Consider the following 19,792-nt stretch of genomic DNA (forward strand, 5'->3'; position numbering starts at 1 on the left):
CAGTGGCCCACTGGGGTAGCCCTCGTGAACGCACTTATTGGTGTGGGAGGTTGAAGTCTAAGATGTACCCTGAGATCCCTTTCTGCTGGTGTAGAGTGGGCTCCTCTTGAGAACGCGTGGGACCTGTGAATATGGTGAATGTCACTCTCTCCCTCTCTTTTTTTTTAAAATAACCTATTATTATTATTAGTTTTAAGTTGTGGTACAAAACACGCATAACATAAGTTGGACCATCTTAACCATTTTTCAGTGTGCGTTTCAGTGGCGTTAAGTATATTCACATCGCTGTGCTATCATCGCCACTGTCCCTCTCCAGAAGCTTTCCATTTCCCGAAACTGAAAATCCATACCCATTAAACACTAATACCACGTTCCCCCTGCACACAGCCCTGGCAACCACCACGCCACTTTCTGTGTCTATGAATGTGATCCTCTGCGTACGGCACTGAGGTCGAATCACACCATGTTTGTCTTTGTGTGTCTGGCTTATTTTACTGAGCATGATATCCTCCAGGTTCACCCATGCTGTAGCCTGTGTCAGGATTTCCTTCTCAGGGTTGAATTTTATAAATACTGCGTTTTGCTTATCCACTCTTCTGTCAACGGACACCTGGATTGCTTCCACCGTGTGGCTACTAAAAATAACATTATTTTTATAATACTGTGGTTTGATTTCTACCCCCATACAAAGGAATACCGAGGCTGAGGGGGTGGCGTAACCTGTGCACACAAGCTGAGAAGTAGGCTGCAAACCCAGGACTGTCTGCCTGCACCCACTACCCCTTTTCTCTCCATCTTTCTGTACTTTTTATTCCTACGGAAGCGTGTTGTTGTTGTTTTGCTGTTGTTTGTTTGTTTCAGCATGAGGATCAACAATGTGGATGTCACTCTGTGGGCTAGGTTCCTCGCTGGTTGACTTTTTTTTGAGTCCATCAACTACCCTGGGTGGGCCTGACCTAATCAGAAGAAAGGTAGAGTCAAAAAGATAGGACCCTACAGGCCTGGAAGAAAGGAAATAGCCATGATGAGAAACGACTAGGGGGCTCATATGGCAGGGACTGCAGGAGCTGAGTGTGGTCCCTGGGCCACCCTGAGCAAGTTTTTGTTTTTTGTTTTTAACCTTGGTTTGTACCATTAACATTCACACTTTGCAGAAACTTGTTGCCCTGAATGGTAGGGAACTTCTCAGGCTCCTAGATGTCTCCACTTTATGTCTATATTGTTATGGGCAGTGTGACTCTGAATGTCCCATAGGAGAGGTCGTAATCCCCCTCCCCGCTTTCCTGCCGTGATCACTGACTCACCCCGGAGGAATCTGGCATGGCAAAGGCTCCTACTTAGAATCACGGTCTCCCCAGTCAGCGCACTCTGCACTAAGCTTCAGCGGGTCCCCGGCATGGACAAGTGTCCATAAAAAGAACCTCGATCACCTCAGATCCTAAGAGCGTTGATGGACCTTTGTAAAAACCACGGTGCCTGTCCAGGGTGGGCGGCACGGCAGGACCTAGATTTTCTCTTTTCTCAAAGTAATCACATACCTTGAGGTGCAAGGTGTGAAGTGATGAAACTTGGTTTTGTCGCAACATGGTTCTGTGACAAAAAATAAAAAAAAAAAAAAGCAAGAGGGTGGTGTGAAAAACAAGCCTATTTTCAGCTCTGTGTTGTTAATCATCGGCTCTCACCCCGGGGGCCTGCATGGGATCATCTGATTTCTTTCCCAAGCAAAGAAAACAAATGAGAAGCAGTTCAAGCCTCCTGGTTGGCCAGCCCCTCATTCTATTTCCGCGTCTTTGTGCCAATGGCTGAAGGATTTCAAGGGCCTCTGGCAGCACCCCAGTGATGGGGGGTATGGGCCATATTTGGGATTTTCAAGGAAAATCAAGTTCAACAGAAAGGAAACAGCCTCTTGGCTCTTGCAATCCTTTAGTTTGGAAGGCAGCCTATCGCCAGGACCCGGGAAAGAAGTGTTGGTGTCATCAGGATGCCAGCATTGGGGTCTGTGTGTGCTTCCCGTAACCACCACCTGGATGTCTGTAAACAAGGGAAGTGCATCCTCTCCCGGTTCTGGAGGCCAGAAGTGCAAAGTCAAGGTGTCCGGAGGCCTGCACTCCCTGTGAGGCTCCAGGGGAGGGTCCTTCCTGGTTTCTGGTGGCTGCTACAATCCTTGGTGCTGACTAGCTTGTGGCCACCTCACTTCAATCTCTGCCTCTGTCTTTGCTTGCTCTTTTCTGTGAATACTTCTGTCCAAACCTCCCTTTCCTTCCTCTTATAAGGACACCAGTCACTGAACTGAGGGCACGAGGATGATTTCCAACCAAGACCCTTAACGAATGACACCTGCAAAGACCCTCTTTCCAACTGAGGTCCCATTCTGAGATTCCCAGGGACGTAAATTTGGGAGAGGACCCTCTGCAATCCACTACATGATGTCCCTCTCCGTCTCTCTGTCACCTTTCTGTGGCTCTCACCTTGTCCTGACCCCCAAGGAGCTGAGAGGTCGTCTCTGGCAGGAGGAATGAAGAAGTGTGCTATTCCCAGCACAGCGTGTTATTTATAGAGTGACACTGCCCGGGGATCACACGCCTGCCCCGAGAGCCCTGGGATCACACGTCAGCCTCAGACATCAGGACAAAAGTTAAAACCCGCAGCAATGGGTTGGGGAACTGGCATCACCACGGCCAGGCTGGTCCTTCTCTGATTAATGAGGCCAACGGCGAAATACCAGGTCTCGCGTCCCCGTAACCGGGTATTGTTCTCCCACGAAAACGTATCAGCTCTGTCAGAAGCTTTGCCCCAGTTCCTTCTCTTCTCATTTGTGTTTTTTACCTTCAGGTTGGAAGGATACTTAGCAGTCCCCCTTCCCTGCTGAGTTCCTTTCTGGGAGCTGGGTCCCGGGAATCCGCAGCGCCTGTCCATCAAAGGGACGCAGATACAAAAGGTCTGCTCGGGGGCCGCCAGCCAAACCCAGGGGGGCCGTTCCGGTGCTGAGTGAACATTCAGGCTGGATTATCTCCGCTTTGGGGGACGCTGGTAGACACCAAAGGAATGTGTCTAGGACGTCACGAGATCTCGCGGCTGGTGGGCAGAAAGCAGTGGTGCTGGCAGCGACATGCCAGCCACAGCACAAAAGCAAAGAGAGACCCAGTGTATATTTTGGCCGAGGGCGAGAAACCAAGGGTGATCTCTGCGGAGCCGGGGGTGACACAACTGCTGGTTTCATCTTCAGCGGGTATTGATTCAAGCCCACTGAATGACACTCAGGCATGCACGGGGGTATCACGGTGATGGAGGAAAGTGTGAGAACCATGGGGCATTTTCCTGCCTTTCTGGTAACAGATACCTAAGAAAACCTGATAATCACAGTGACTGTGGTAAAGCTGTGGCCTATGTAGTGATTTTCTTTATAGGACCCTGCCCTTCCCTCAGAGGGAATGCATCCTCTTATTTCTCCTCACTTGGGCCTCCATCTTCAGAAGCCCATTCCTCCAAAGGCCTACCGGTGCTCTTGTCCTCCCAGGCTGCCTGAAGATCAGCGGTCATCATGAACGACACAGTAACTATCCAGGACCAGGAAGTTCATGACCGACTGACTACTTCAGCGCAAACAAACGGGCATCAATGTCCTTCACCATGGGAAGGCAACAGGACTTAAGACAGAAATTTGGGGGAAAAAAACTAGCCGAAATGCATATACAAGACCACACCAGATGGCACCTTTGTATTTGGATTTACAACCCATTTTGATGGTGGCAAGACAACTGGCTTTGACATGGTTTACGATGCCTTGGATTACCTGGAGAAGAATGAGCCCAAACCCAGGCTGCAAGACACGGCCTGCATGAGAAGAAAAAGATGTCCAGAAAACAGCGAAAGGAACTCAAGAACAGAATGAAGAAAGTCTGGGGGACTGCAAAGGCCAGTGTTGGTGCTGGCAACAAGAGGAGTAAAGATTCTGCCGTGACTGTATCGGTGGAGATGTGAGCAGCCTTTTATGAGAGGATTAATAAACTAAGATCTTTTATATGCCCCCCCTCCAAAAAAAAGGTCTACCTGTAATCAAGTTGGACAGCTTTTGTGGCCTTGAAAGTGCTGACTTGACTTAAACGTGCAAACTCTGATCTCCCCACTCAGATCCGAACAGATGTGTGGTTAGATCACAGGATCATCATGTTCTATTCCCTCATTCTTCCTGCATCCACCCATTCAGTATTTCCTGAGCACACGCTACTAAGAAGTTGAACATTTATGGAGGGTCAAGCAAGTGTAGGCAATGAGCTAGGAGCTGGGAGGACAGAGTGCAGTAAGATACATGGTTACAAGAGAGAAGGCATCCCGCAAGGTGCAGGCGTTGGGGAAGTAAAGCAGGGTGGCCTGAGAAAGGCTGGGAGGACAGAGGAAAAACCTAGAGACTGTGACTTTAGACCCAAACGATAACTGAGAGGAGAAGAAGCGAAGGACATTCTGGGTGGAGGCGTCAGCATGCCAACGGCCTTGAGACATGTATTAGTCAGGAAAAGCTAGGTTGTGCTGCTAAAAAAAAAGAATCCATAAAATATCAGGGCAAATTGCTACAAAGCTCCATTTCTTTATATATATATATATATATATATATATATATATATATATATATCTTTATTGGAGTATAATTGCTTTGCAATGTTGTGTTAGTTTCTGCTGTACCACAAAGTGCATCAGCTATATGTATACATATACCCCCATATCCACTCCCTCTTGAGCCTCCCTCCCTCCCTCCCTATCCCACCCCTTAGGTCGTCCCAAAGCAGAGCTCCGTTTCTTACATCACAGTCTGATGGGAGTCATGCGGTCTCCCTGTGCCCTGGAGCTACGTTATCTGGAACACGTGGCCTCCAGAAACACCTTGCACGGAAGAGAGAGAAGGAGGACGTGTACTGGCTACTTGCCATCTGCACCTGGACATGACATGTGTGGCTCTGCTCACAGCTCAGCAGGCAAAACTAGTCCCCTGGTGCTACCTCCTTACACGGTGGTCTAGGAAATACAGCTGAGCACATGACATTTGGTGAGCTGACTGTCTAGGCTACGTGCTATGAGTGACTTGTACCTCACCAAATTCATACGGGACTGTATAGCGCTGTCATGTGACTGTATTTGTTTGTTTTTCACGTTGTTCACAGCTATACTGCAAGTTTGGAATTCATATTTTCAAGCAGCCGTACAAAAGTATTCATGAAGAATGCATAATCTCTGAAAATTGTGAAAACATCCCTGCTACCAATGCATTTCCAAATACAAAACTGACTACCATATTGTTACTTCTGTGTAGCAGGAGAAGTTCATGCTCAAAACAGATAAAAGTCTTTAGGTGTGAATGGTATGAATGACAGTCTTCTTTCTTTTTAATTTCTTAGTCGTTTGGGATCCTTAAGCATGCAAGCCTCAAAGAGGAGGGTCCACGAAGGAACAAGGGTTGTCTTACGGCAGCCAGTACAAGAATGGAACGCTTCACGAATTTTGCAAATTTGCGAGTCATCCTCGCACGGGGGCCGTGCTCAGCTTCTCTGTATCGTTGCAATTTTAGTATATGTGCTGCTGAGGTGAGCACACTCATGTGGCTGTATCTGGACATGGGGTTTTGCGGGAGGTAATTAAAGTTAAATGAAGTCATGGTTTGATGGGATCAATGTCTCCCAGAGTTCTCTCCTTCTCTCCCTCCACTGTGTGAGGACACAGTGAGAAGGTGGCCCTCTACAAGGCAGGAAGAGGGTCCTCACCAGGAACCAAGTCATCTGGCACGTTGATCTTGGACTTCCAACCTGCAGAGCGGTGGGAAAATCACCTTCTATTGTTGAAGCCGCACAACCTATGGTGTTTTGTTATGGCGCCCGAGCTGACCAGTTATCTCTCACACCAGGCAGGAAGAGGCTGGCTACTTTGGGAGCTGAGAGCCAGACTGAAGGCCTGGGGGCCAAGGGAGTGAGAGAGAGTATTCCATCAAATGAAGCTGGAACAGGAGTGGAAGCCCGTGTCATGCAGTGTCACATGGCCATGGTGACAAGTGCTTCAAGCATAACAGGAAGAGAGCAGAGGGGTGGCTTTTGCGGGTTTCAGAATCTCTCCCATAAGCCAGAGTGGATCTAGGGACCGTCTTCCTGAGGATAAGCAAGGTGGTTTAGGTGGGGGTCATGGTCATAGAGGGAGGTGGGTGGGTTGAAGAGCTTTCAGGAGATGGAGGAATGGTACCAAGAGATCGACTCTACGCTGCTGTCGAGCAAGAGAGAGTGAAGGAAGTACCCCACCTTCCTAGCCAGAGCCCTTGTGGCGGTGCCCTTGACCGACATGGGGACCAGGGGTGCGGGACAAGTCTGCTACTGGACACCAGTCTAAGGGAGGGAGGGTTTCCAGTCAGAGAATCCACAACGCACACCACTGCGGGTCTCTCACTGTCACTCTGCCAACACTTGTTGTTGAACAAATGGATGAAAGCAAACAGGGACGTTAGTAAAGCACACGCCTTCCCCATGGGTTGTGTTCCTGGTGAGGGTGAGAAGCAAGGAGAGAAGTGCATTTGTAAATTAATTGATGAGGAAATTCCCGTACGGTGCAGTGCTTAGGACTTGGTGCTTTCACTGCAGGGGCCCAGGGTTCGATCCCTGGTTGGGGAACTAAGATCCCACAAGCCATGCGGCACGGCCAAAAAAATTCAAACCATAAATTAATGATGATTTCAAGGATTTAGTCTTTAGTAGCATGTTGTTTCGTCTTAGTCTCATTTCTTCTTCTGTGGTTGACTTCTAGTTTTATGCTGTTCTGTCACGGATTTAGTCTTTGCACAGACATGTAAGTAACCTCTTACGTGCCAGCCAGGCACTGTGTGAGGCTCCAGGGCTTTCAAAAAAAAAAAAAAGTCAAATAATATGCCCTCCTTCCCCTGAGTAACTTCATAGTCTAGAAGTGGAAAGGGACAAATAAATAACAAATCATAACGTGGTATAATGACAACTAGCGTGGTGTGGTCAGGATGCTGGGAAAGAGCTGCGAAGGGGCAGCTAAATAATTAGGGTTCGGTAAGGTTTAGTGAAGACAGACAATATTGAAGGGGGTTTTGTTGAAAGAGGAGGAGTTGGATAAAGAATGTGGGAAGGGTGGTCCCGACAGAAGAAAGGGCAGAAGCAAAGACAGAGAAGTGTGTGGGCTTCCCTGGTGGCGCAGTGGTTGAGAGTCCGCCTGCCGATGCAGGGGACACGGGTCCGTGCCCCAGTCCGGGAAGATCCCACATGCCGCGGAGCGGCTGGGCGCGTGAGCCATGGCCGCTGAGCCTGTGCGTCCGGAGCCTGTGCTCCGCAACGGGAGAGGCCACAGCAGTGACAGGCGCGCGTACCGCAAAAAAAAAAAAAAAAAAAAAAAAAAAAAGACAGAGAAGTGTGAGCCAGCAAAACTCAGCAGAGACTCATGGGTGAGGCTGCAGGTGGGCTGGAAGCTGCCAACCTTCAGCGTGCAGATGAAGAGTTAGGACATAGAAGGCCAAGGGCATCACTTGGGAGAACTTCCCTCAGCAGAGTGATGCAAGTTGGAGTGATGAGAGTGACTGGAATGTTAGAGAAACACACTGAAAGCCAGATGGCAAGGACACTGGAGAAAGACAACGACTGAAGAAGCTACAGTGGCGATCCAGGTGGGAGGAGCTGAGACTGTGGATGAAGCCCAGGGCTGTAGACATAAAAGCAGAGAGAAGAGAGCAGACTCGAGGGATATTAGAGATAAGCACAATCTAGGATTAATACTGGGCTTGGGAAGTGTGGCGAGTGAGATAAAAATGTCCAAGTCCTAATTTCTGGAACCTGTGAATATGTCACTTTACATGGTAAAAGGGGCTTTGAAGATGGGATCAGGGCAAAGACCCTGAGATGAGGAGATGGTCCTGGATTATCCAGGTGCCCCGAAGTCATCCCAGGGGTCTTTAGGATTGATAAAATGAGGCAGGAGCGTCAGAATCGGGGAGAGATGCAGATGGTATGGTGTTGGCTTTGCAGGAGAAGGGGGCCATGAGGTGAGGGATGAGGGCATCCTCTAGTAACTGCTGGATCCTTCCCTTGGCCCTTCCTTAGGGAAGCAGTACCAGGGACAACGACAAACTGCCTTTGACACACATGGAGTTGGATGGGGACATGCGTGGTGGGCAGCTGGATATTGGTCCAGAGTCCTGAAGCCAGATCTGGGCTGAGGATAGAGATGGGAGCCGGGCTGAAGCTCAGGCTGTTTGAGCCTGCCCCTGAATGCCTGCATGACTGTCTGCTGGCTGTAGAAAAGCAAAAAATAGCTGCATCTGTGCGAGGCTACTGATCACCCGTGTGTGGGCGCCCTTCTCACGCTGGCTGCCACGGACGCCATGTTGTTGAGGGTTCGGAGGAAAACAGAAGAAGTGAGAACGTTTGGGGAAGCATCAGTATGTACGTGCCGACCAGTGGTTGCTTCAAGTATTTGAATCCATCAGTCATTCTTTTTCCATCCAGACAAAATTTTCCTAGCCTCCTATAAACGCGTCGGCAAGTCCTTTGCATTCTGAACACCAGGAGAAGTCCCTGTACGTTAGGGACGGTGGCCGCAGAGGAAGACAGGCAGAAGCGGAATCAACAGAGCAGTGAGTGCAGAGGCAACAGAGCAGAGCTACGGGAAGGAGGCGGAGAAGGAGAAGAGGCCCACCTCGGCATTGCTCTATGGTCGCAACATCAGCAGGTGCGTTGCCTTCTCCAATTTCAGGTTTGTGCTACATGGCTGACTTGAGGTTTGCTGGATACTGGACTCCTGCAGGCACCCTAGCGTGCCCCTGTGTTTATTCATTTCCAGGTAGATCCTAGCGCAGGGGCGGAGGGGGGCACACGCACATACACACCTGTTCACCCCCCATGCCATCTACACGTGCAACACGACTTTGTATATTCTCAGAGTCCTTTCAACTTGGGCAGCCACTCACGGTTCCAGTAGCCACAGTCACCAGGAAGCCCTACTGTCCAACAGCCAACTCAATCTGATCATTCATGCTCCTTGCCTCAGCCTTCTACACCTATGACTTTCCAGGCCCTGAAACAAAAGACAATCTGTAGGTTCTAACATGGTCTATATGTCCTCATCCAAAAAAAAAAAAAAAAAGATGAGGGCAGAGTGGGAAGGGCGGGCTGTGCTTCTCTCTAGCAGGGCTCCTGAACTCTGGCACGAGTCCGAACGCAGCCTGCCGCTGTTTTTGTAAATAAAGTTGTATTGGCATAAAACCAAGCCCAGTTGTTTCTGTGCTGCCTGTGGCTGCTTCCATCCTGCAATGGTAGATCTGAGAAATTATGAAGAGGCTCTGCAGCCCTCAAAGCCTAAAATATTCACTAACCGGCCCTTTACAGACACTGTCTGCTGATGGCCCCTATAGGGAATCGAGTCTTGGAGAGCAAAGAGGGTAGCCAGTTTCCTCCTCTGTGACATGCTTTAGATACGACTGTTTAGTATTTGCACGATTGTTACAATATTGATTACATAACCAAAGAATAGAGAACAAACTTCAAGGCATCCACAGGTGCTGAGTGGAAAGAAACAAAAAGGCCAAGCCAAGAGCAATGAAAAGAGGCAGAAAGAATGAGTTCTACCCTAAAGAAGAATAAAACACTGAGAAAAAATATTCACTTCCATAAGATAAATCTCTTCCCTACCTGTAAAACGTCTGCCTGGACAGCTAGATAGAAGCTTCTACTGATGTTCAGGTATGCCCAATGTGCTCAGAATCTATGTCAGGATTCTGACTCCAATTTCCTTCTCCAGCATTTTTCTCTGTGATGTGAAACTAATTAAGTTTGGCGTCTTTGCAGTTCTTGAAAAAGATTATTGTTTTAACCCTATCTAATAACACCTTACGGGCCTTTTGCACTGAAAACAAAAATATATCCTCGCCTGAAAACATCAATATATATTCCACTACAGTGTGGGTATTAATTCTCTGTGTATACAGCAGCAACTTAAAAATGATTTCACTTCCTCTAAAATTTGATTATGTATTTGAACCCAGCCCACTCCAGCCCTGCTATGAAAATGGTGTGCTATGCTTCACACACGTCTTTCTGGGGCATACACAGCATGAGAAAATGTCTGTATTGATGCTGGGTCAGACCTACAAATTTGGGTGATTTAATATGCCTCTAATTAGTTAAGATCTAGTGAATACACTTTCGCAGTGGTTTCTAACTGATGTCCACGTTTGAGTGTATGTTATGTCAGTCCTGAGAGGTGGATGTCAGCTCAGAAACTTCGATAATATCTTTTTTTTTTCTTCTATTCTTTAGATCCAGCTTTGTGCATGACAATACCCTTTAAGAATACAAAACAGTACAGTAGCTCTTCTTCAGTGCCAGACCTTAACAACAATAATCTTCAGCAAGGAATTCAGGGAGAATTACACTTTCAACATTTTACAAGGCCATGGAGTTACCAGTCACGTCCATTTTTCTTCATTTGTCGTGAACGTTCTAACTGTTGTATATTACCAGGCCGTCCCCATTTCCCTATTAAAATGCATATCAGGATATTGAATATTCAAGTATTATGGGGTAAATTTTTTTTTCTATTTCTGGAAAATGGACCATTGGGATTCGTTATTCAATGCTAATGTAAGAAAAAAAAATCTCATTTACTCAATGAAAAGAAGAAAGTGGTCATAGACAAACGTGCATGGGGCCTGGGATTGGAGTGAGGAGGTAGAAAGCAAAGCAGAAGTGTCCATGGTACCATAAGGTTAAACAGGGGAGAGGAAGCAGTTAACACTGCTAAGACGGGAGACTAGGTCTTTTTCACCAAGGCTGCCTCAGGCATATAGATGTGTCCAACTGACTCCTCACGTAATAAATTTCTCTGTGCTCTACTGTTCTTTTTTTCAAAACTAAATTCTTCATGAAGAAAAATACAAAGTGTACTGGAGGGTGTAGAGAAAGAGGCCAAAATAAATGAAGAAATGCAGTATGTTTCTGGATGAGATTATTCAATAGTGTTTACATGTTATTTTTTAAATTAATTCTTATTGGAGTATAGTTGATTTACAATGTTGTGTTAGTTTCTGCTGTACAGCAAAGTGAATCAGCTGTATGTATACATACATCCCCTCTTTTTTGGATTTCCTTCCCATTTAGGTCACCACAGAGCACTGAGTAGAGTTCCCTGTGCTATACGCTAGGTTCTCATTAGTGATCTATTTTATACATAGTATCAATAGTGTATACATGTCCATCCCAATCTCCCAGTTCATCCCACACCCCCCTTTCCCCCTTGGCACATGCTTTTTTTTTTTTTTCCCCAAAATGAATGTATGTTTGACACAAAGCTAATGAACGTCACCATGGAATTTTTGGGTTTGTTTTTCGGGTCACAAAATTATTCTTCTGATCATCTGGAAGAATAAATGCACAAAAGCGTCCTGGCAATTTCGGGAAGAAGGGCAGTGGAGGATGGGAGAGGGAGAACGAATTGTCCCGCGTGTAAATCTGCAATTATTTAAACAGTGTGATATGAGAACAGCCACGGAGAGAATGATTGATAAAAGTAAGAGGCACAAGAAGAAACACACAAAAAAGGCACGCGTGTTTTAGACAACCGGGTGCAAAGTAATGAATATCTGGGTTGGCTACTTAGGGAACAATAAAATTCGTTTCCCCCTAATTAAACACCAGAATTAAATATAATGGTTAGGATGCCTACTTCCATTTCAGGACAGAACAGTGCTCTCATCCTCATAATCAAAACATATGTTTGAAACATACTTTTCCAAAAAAATCATCATTTTTTATTATAAAAAAAGATTCGCGAAAAGCTCAGGACACAGAGGAACACAAGAAACTAAATTCCAAAAAGTTGCAAACTCCTTCCAGGAAAGACAAGACTCCTGTCGGCTTTGATCTTTGTGGAAGTGGTCAGGGTGGGAGGACCCTGTTGTAGGTGCGGGTAAGGAGCAAAGAGGGGTACAGTTTTAAAGCGTGTGGGCTGATGTGTTCGATGGGAAACATGAGAGAGTCCTAGTCTCAGTACATACTTCGACCACCTGCTAAGTGTTTCCCAAGAATCTCTGCAGAGGAAAGAGATAGTCTGCCCCATGTGGGTGAGGTGGGAAGAGAGGGGATAAATACCATGAGTTCTCGCCCAGGTTCAAGGCAGCCTCTTTCAGAAGGTAGGGATCAGGGCAGTGGATCTGATGCAAAGTGTACTCGGGCATGCCTGGGCTTCACCGGGTATTAGACAGCAGCCCTCCAAAGACAAAGGCAGTGTCACAGGGTGGGGGGACTTCTCCAATGTGAGAGACAGAGCAAACAGACACCCCGAATAGCATCCTGGTGGTAAGTGGAGAGACCGATCTCACGGTTAAGAGAACTGGGCACTTCACGGAAAAGCACAGAGATATCTCTGGCGCCCTACCAGTGTCAGATCCCAAGCCTGACTCAAGATGAAGTTCCAACACTGTCCTGAAAACTTCTGAGGTCACCAGTGACGTGAGTCACAGGGAAGCTAGTGTATTGTCCCACAGGCCTTAGAAGGTCTCTTCTCCGCTTCCCCAGTCTCTCTTCTATTTGCATTTCAGTTTTCAGACTTTCTATTGGAGTCGGAAGTGAAAGAACAAGAATGGCAGCAGAAGGAGGATTCGGAGAGATAATAACTGGGAACTTTCCAGAATCGATGAATGATGTTGACGCATAGATGGATGGTGTTCAGTAAACCACAAACAGGAGAAACACAAAGGAAATGACACCTGACAATTTCCTAGACAACCCTGAACACCAAAGATGCAGAGTGAATCTCGAAAGCAGCTAGGGAACAAAAAGACGCATCATACATGAGCACGTGACATTCTGAATTACGGCTGACTTTTCGCCAGAAGAAACAAAGAGGCCAGAAGCAATGGAAAGATATCTTCAAGGTGATGAAAGAATAGTGTCAAGTTAGAATGACAGATCCCGTGAAAATATCCTTCAAAACTGAAAGTGGAATAAAGGCATTTTCAGGTACAATGAAAATGTAGACCCACTCCACAAGACAGGCTAAAAAATGCAAAAATAAAACGTCTGCAGAAAGAAGGAAAAAATACCAAATAAGAGCCCAGTTATGCAAAAGAAAAGAATAGAAAGCAAAAGTGTAAATGTCTGGATAAATATAAAATAGCTTTCTTTAAAGTATCCATGTTGTTCAAGTGTCTTTTAAGAAGCATTCACTGTTTCAAACAAAAATGACAAGAATGTTTTGTTAGATGTATAGGCTATGTACAAGTGGATTGCAAAATAATGAGAATGTAATGGGCAGGGAGGTATTCCGTGCAATTATTCTCCTGTAAGGTCCTTATGGAGTTTGTGCATATTTCTGAAAGTAGTATAATTTTTTAAGGTGGACTCTGCTACATTAAAGATAAGTATTGGGGTGTCTAGAGAAGTGCTTTTCAAGAGCTAGAGGGTAACGAGCCACCCAGAAGCTTCCTTTGTGTCTTTCCAAGTAGGGTAATTTTGTTTCCTTTTTCATATTTCTCAATTTTCCAGATTTTCTACAAGAATGTAAACATTTTCGAATAAATATTTTCAGTAAGTTCATTGTCTTCTTGAAGGGCTTTTTGTACCTTTTTTTCCCAGAATTGTGATCCTTTACCAGCTTGTATATAAAATGTGCTCTTCTAAATGATTATTCCAGAATTGGCCACAAAAGCAGTTCAGAATAAAATTAAATATTGTATTACAGTCCCATAAAGCAATTCTAATTGGGCATGTGCTGGAACAAACAGATTGTGAAAATTATTAACACGTGTTAGTATTTTTTCTTACCACAGTGCCCCCCGCCATCCACGCGAATCATCTCTCTGTCCTGCCTGTTAGTCACTTAGTTGCCAACTCAGTTATCAGATCAATGTCGCTGTATCCCAGTGCTTGTGTTCAAGACACCCTTATTTTACTTAATCATGGCTCCAAAGCACAAGACTAGTGATGCTGGCAATTTGAATATTCTCTGATTGTGTCTGATTTATAAACTTAACTTTATTGTAGATAGGTACATATAGGAAAAAAACATAATACATATAGGGTTTGGTACTACCCGTGGTTTCTGGCATCCACTGGGGGTCTTGGAACGTGTCCCCCGTGGATAAGGGGTGACAATTGTGTATGTAAATATACAATATATATACTGTATTCCTAATATATATACAATATATATACTGTATACCCAATGCAATATACTGTATTCCTAATATATATACAATATATATACTGTATTCCATATATATCTATATATCTACAGTATTCCCAATTATTTTCTAGATTGACCCAATCCGTCTTGACTTTTGCACTTCTGCAAAGCACACTGATAAGAATGGACTTTTCTGATATTTCATCAAAGGCTTCCATCTTCCAGGGACACACTAGAAAATCTATTATACTCTAAGTTACCCAGGACGATAACTGGTAAAAAAGAAATCTCTCTGTACCCCACACCTTCACTCCATCAAAAACCAAAATAGTGCTATGATTGCTCTTACCTGACCTACTTTAGTGTCGAACCTATAATGACCTAAATTCTTAAAGTCCTAGGCTTGGAAGGAACTTTGGAGGGTTTTCCCAATCCATCCTCATAACTTTACGCAGAATCACACCTCCGCTGTGCTGGATTCATCGAGGCTACGCAAGGATTTCCCACCACTAACTTGGGGTTGTCTATCAGATTTGAGGAAGGTGTATGGCTTTTTATTTTCTAGTCTGAAAAGTAATATGACAATTTTATCTAATAACGCTATTTGGTTATGTAGTTATAGAGACAAAGAAGGATAAAGCACAGGCCACTTGGAAATGTAATTTTATCTGTCACACACAATAACTCTGTAGGTACTTTATGGTACCCATTTCTAAGCATCATGATTATACTGAAAGCTATTAAAGAAGTACAAACATTCTTAAAAGGCTACCAGCTGATCTGGTTGCGTGCCAGCCTGGTAGATACCCAGGTCCCCAAGTTTTACTTCCTTTCCTCGGACACGAGATGTTCACGCAATTCTTTCCAGTACTTATAAACCTGACCCCTTCCTTCATCTCAGCCACATCCTGTTCTCAGCCTTCCCTCTCTCCCCAACTCAGACCCGTGATTATCACCTAACTGGCAGGTTCCAACCATTTGCCTTCAACTCAGAATTCAGAGAACCAGCGCTGACAACCGAACACGTGGCACACGTGTCTCGTAGGCACCGAAAACCCCGTCGTGTTCAGGATGGAAGTGATTGCTCTCCTCACCAGCGTTCCTCCCCTCCTGCATCACTTCTCAGGCAGAATCAGCAGGCTCCTTGGATTCAAATATCCAAATACTGTGTGCGTACATAGGTTTGTGTGTGTGTACTTTTTTTCAACTTCGTTCATGTTCTTAATTTCTACTGCAGACCCCCAACTTCAATCCACTGTCTCCTGCCTGTACTGTTGCAGAAAACCCTTATCTTGGTAGGTCTAATCCCCCTTTGCTTGTCCCTAATCCACTGTTTTCAAGAGAGTCTGAGGGACATTTTTACAACAAAACTTGGATTGTGTCACCATGCTGCTCAAAATCCTTTCAGTATGTCTTTTTTTAACATTAGGATGGAGTCTAAAAATGTTCAGAATGGCCTATAGGCCCCACGGGATCATTCATGCCCCCACCCATGTCCTCCAAGACATCACACCGGAATAATATAATGTTCTTGAAGAGACAACACAGCTTATACATGGAGTCAACTTTAAATATTTTTCAGGATCTAAGCAGAGCTCCTGGTGTCCTTTTTCGTAGCTGAAAATTGAACTTCCAGGTGGTCTTTGCTGAGACAAGTGTAGGATGGCCTGCTGCCGATTTCCCAAGAGAAGGCAGTCAGATTATGAGTTCAGATCACAAGCGCGCTGCAGAAGACAACTGGAACACCTTGGCACGAATTCTAGAGGCTGAAGATTCGTCATGGAATCAGAAAGACTTCCTCTAACCTGCCCTGCCCTCTCCTCGCACCATTCCACAAACCCTCTGGCCACAACGTGGGACATCACCACTTTTCACCAAGTAAAATACCCACATACGGGACGGAGAAAAGCAAACAAAGAGAGTCTTATGGAGATCATGCCCCAAAACAACATTGACCACTGTACGTGTTTGCTGGGGCTGCCGTAACAAAGCACCACAGACGAGGCGGCTTAAACCCAGCAGATGTGTACTCCTCCCAGTCCTGGAGGCTGGAATCTGACATCCAGGTGTGGGCGGGGCTGGTTCCTCCTGAGGCCTCTCTCCTGGGCTGTAGACGGCCGTCTCCTCCCTGTGTCCTCACGTGGTCGTCCCTCTGTGTGTATCTGTGTCCTGATCTCCTCTTCTTATAAAGACACTTTTCCTGTGGGATCAGGACCCACCCTAGTGACCTCATTGTACCTTTAGTTCCCTCTTTAAAGACCCCATCTCCAAATCAGTCACAGTCGGAGGTCCTGGGGGCTAGGACTTCAACATACGAATTGGGAGGGGGGCAGGACACAATTTAGCCCCTAAAAACCACTGTAAATGTTGCTGGAATTCCCTATGCTTTGTCCGACAGCCTGCCACTCAGCATTATGAAAGCGATGAAAGCGTTCTGATAAATGAGTGTGGCCCTGTGTTGATCTTTTGATTCACAGGGCAAGCTTGGAGACGTAACTGATTGACCCGAATTCCTATGAATGTGACGTGATGACTGATCTTGGCTTCTGAGGGTTCCGAGTGAGCATATTAAGCTGTGTTGGATGCATGTGACTGTGTGTGTGTTGTACAGAATGTCAGTGACCATCGGTGACACCGGCTCACCATCTTATCACCTGGATTCACTTCTTCAGAACGTTGAACGAGAATGTGTCTCGAAACTCTGGACATGGGAAAATTTGTTTTCCCAAACCCAAGTCTCTGGTCAACACATTAAATAAAACCAGAAAAAAAAAATCTAACCACTTTTCAGAACAAAACTTTTATTAGAAGGAAGAGTCTGAAAACATAGACTCACCGTTTGATATCTGTGCTTTCTATTGCCCGTTTAATAGCTGCCGTGGGGGTGCTGGAGGGACAATTGGCGCAGACTCACGAGACAAGTGAAAATCAGGGCCATGTTATTTCCAAGCAGATGACTTTGGGGAAGAGGCACTTACCAGTTGACTGTGATTAGAAAATGAGCTAAATATAGATTCAAATAATCTCTAACCTTCAGAGAAGTCTAGAGACCAACCCCTTTTGTAAGCTTACAACAGCCTGACAGAGAAATGCCAGTTTGGGGAAACATAAAGACTCACTGCCCCCACTTATTAATTTTTATGAGCAAAATCGTGACACGTCAAAGTGGCAGCTCTTACCTGTCTCGGTAGGTTAGTTAGTGCCATTCAGGTTAGCCCCCCTCTGTGAGCCCAGTGAGCACCCAGCTTACGGTTGATGAGAACCTTGATGAAATGGGTATTTTCAGAAGGATATCTTTATAGTTTAAAGTAAGTTCTGAAATTTTTTAAAAAATCTTTATTTTTGGAAAGTTTATCTCCTCCACCTGTACCACCTGTTTGTTCTCACTTGATTCCCATCATAATCCTCAATTTGTTGGATCACAGTTGGTTGCCATGGAGATGACCGCGATGTCACAAACACGATTATAACTTCAAGTGCGGAATAAACAGCAGGCACACTGAACTCTTAACAAACAAAATCCTGTTATTATGCAAATAACCTTCAAATAATCAAGTGTAACCCAAAATGCATAATTTTCTTTTGTGGGATTTTCTGTCCCCCTTGGTGTCGCAAAACGCATCATCATCTGCTAAATCCAATTCTAAAATGAAAAACGTCATAGGACTTCAAAACTGTATCTGAGAGTGGAAGACCCTACCGTGTGACAACAACAAAACTCCTTATCAATAGGTTGCTAAGAACATTTTAGCAAAGATAATGATGTGTCCAAGTTTAACCAGAGAAGCTTTTCAGGATCAGAAGAGTAATTACAATCATGCTGAACAATTGTCAAATTAGACGTATAAAGGTAAAGAACTTGCAGTAGATATTGCTACACCCAACGTGGCTTCTGAGATTTGAATAGTTGCTGCTCACTAACGCTGACCTCCAACAGAGACGGATAGATAGGATGGTTTCTAGGACACCAGGAAAGGCTCCTCTGACCGGAAATATCATTCTAGTGAATTTAGAACAACACCTAAATCAACCATGTGAGTCATCATGTATAATAAACAAAAGAAGAATGGAAGTAATGTTCACCGAGCATCTATCAGCAGGTATGGTGGCAGTAATCGTATGTAAGGTCATTGAGGGCTCACACACACAGCCACTCATTGTCTGCATTTTTATGTGAGTTTAAGGTTCAAAGAGATTAAGGATCACATTGTGTCTGTGGTTAACAAGTTTTGGAGCCAGTATTTAAACCCACACTCAACAACTCCACTGCCTAACTCAAGCTACACCCCAAGGCTCAAAATCTTTGTGAAAAGCCACAATTATCAGTCATTATCACCTGGACTCCACATACTTACGACTGTCTGGTTTTGGCTAAGGAGAACATCAAACTCCTCAAAGTAAGAGAAGGAGGGATCAGTAAGTATTGGGCTGGACCAGGGACACAAACCAAATGGAGTATGGGGCTGGGAGACAAGCTGTCTATAGGATCTGCAGCCCTGGGCAACTTTGCTGCAAGCACCCTGAGGTAAAGTGCTATAACTAATTATTTCAGGGTCGCAAGTAGTCTTTTCACGCCTCTCTGAATCTTGGAGGCTGACGCAGTGGAACAGAGGCAGGTGGATTTTGCACCGAGGGTAACTCCTCTGCCATCTTGATGCAGTATCCGTGGGCCCATCTTCCCGTACGGAAAGGACTAGTAAAACATAACCTAGAGGATAGGCATTACTTCTTAGTTCGTTTAAAATAGAGCATGAAGTGGCTTCCATTACAGTCTCGTGGAGATTTCCACTGTTGTTCATACTGAGAGATAAACGAGTTTGTAAAGGAAGGAAAGTCGGGGATTCTACTAGTGTTTCAGGAGTGAAGTCTAAAATTTTTTGAAAGCGCCATTTAGAGTAGTTGAGAAATTGGAACAGTGGCCAAGAATTCATACCTCTACTAAGAAATTCCCATTCTTTGTTTAAAAATACTTATTTATGGTTTATTGAAGTGTAGTTGATTTACAATGTTGTATTAGTTTCAGGTGTACAGCACAGCGATTTAGTTATACATACGCATATGTCAGTATTCTCTTCAGGGTCTTTTCTACTATAGGTTATTACAAAATATTGATTACAGTTCCCTGTGCTATATGGTAGGTCCTTAGTGTTTGTCTATTTTATATAAATAGTAGTGTGTATCTGTTAATCCCCAAATCCTAATTTATCCCTCCCACACACACCTTTCCCCTCTGGTAACCATGAGTTTGATTTCGAGATCTGTGAGTCTGTTTCTGTTTTGTAAATGAGTTCATTTTTTCCATTTTTTATTAGATTTCACATAGAAGTGATATCATATGGTATTTGTCTTTTTCTGTCTAACTTACTTCACTGAGTATGATCATCTCTAGGTCCATCCATGTTGCTGCAAATGACATTATTTTGTTCTTTTTGATGGCTGAGTAATATTCCATTGTATATATGCACCACATCTTCTGTATCCATTCATCTGTTGATGGACACTTAGGTTGCTTCCATGTCTTGGCTATCGTAACTAGTGCTGCTATGAACATAGGGGTGCACGTGTGCTTTTGAATTAGAGTTTTCTCCAGATCTAAGCCCAGGAGTGGGATTGCTGGATCACATGG

The 19,792-nt window shown here is 44.9% G+C and overlaps 1 non-coding gene and 1 pseudogene across 1 annotated transcript; one reads left to right on the top strand and one right to left on the bottom strand.

Moving 5' to 3' along the window:
- Positions 1-3,541: 3,541 nt before the first annotated feature.
- On the top strand, positions 3,542-4,014 carry LOC113614176 (40S ribosomal protein S24 pseudogene; annotated as a pseudogene).
- A 1,463-nt stretch (positions 4,015-5,477) lies between these two features.
- On the bottom strand, positions 5,478-5,584 carry LOC113614206 (U6 spliceosomal RNA). The gene has a single exon (XR_003430518.1). It is a non-coding gene; the product is annotated as a U6 spliceosomal RNA (small nuclear RNA).
- Between the last annotated feature and the right edge of the window lie 14,208 nt (positions 5,585-19,792).

Source organism: Aethalodelphis obliquidens, unplaced genomic scaffold (genome assembly GCF_003676395.1).
Source record: "Aethalodelphis obliquidens isolate GAN/ISIS:26980383/991018 unplaced genomic scaffold, ASM367639v1 scaffold91, whole genome shotgun sequence".
Taxonomy (NCBI): Eukaryota; Metazoa; Chordata; class Mammalia; order Artiodactyla; family Delphinidae; genus Aethalodelphis; species Aethalodelphis obliquidens.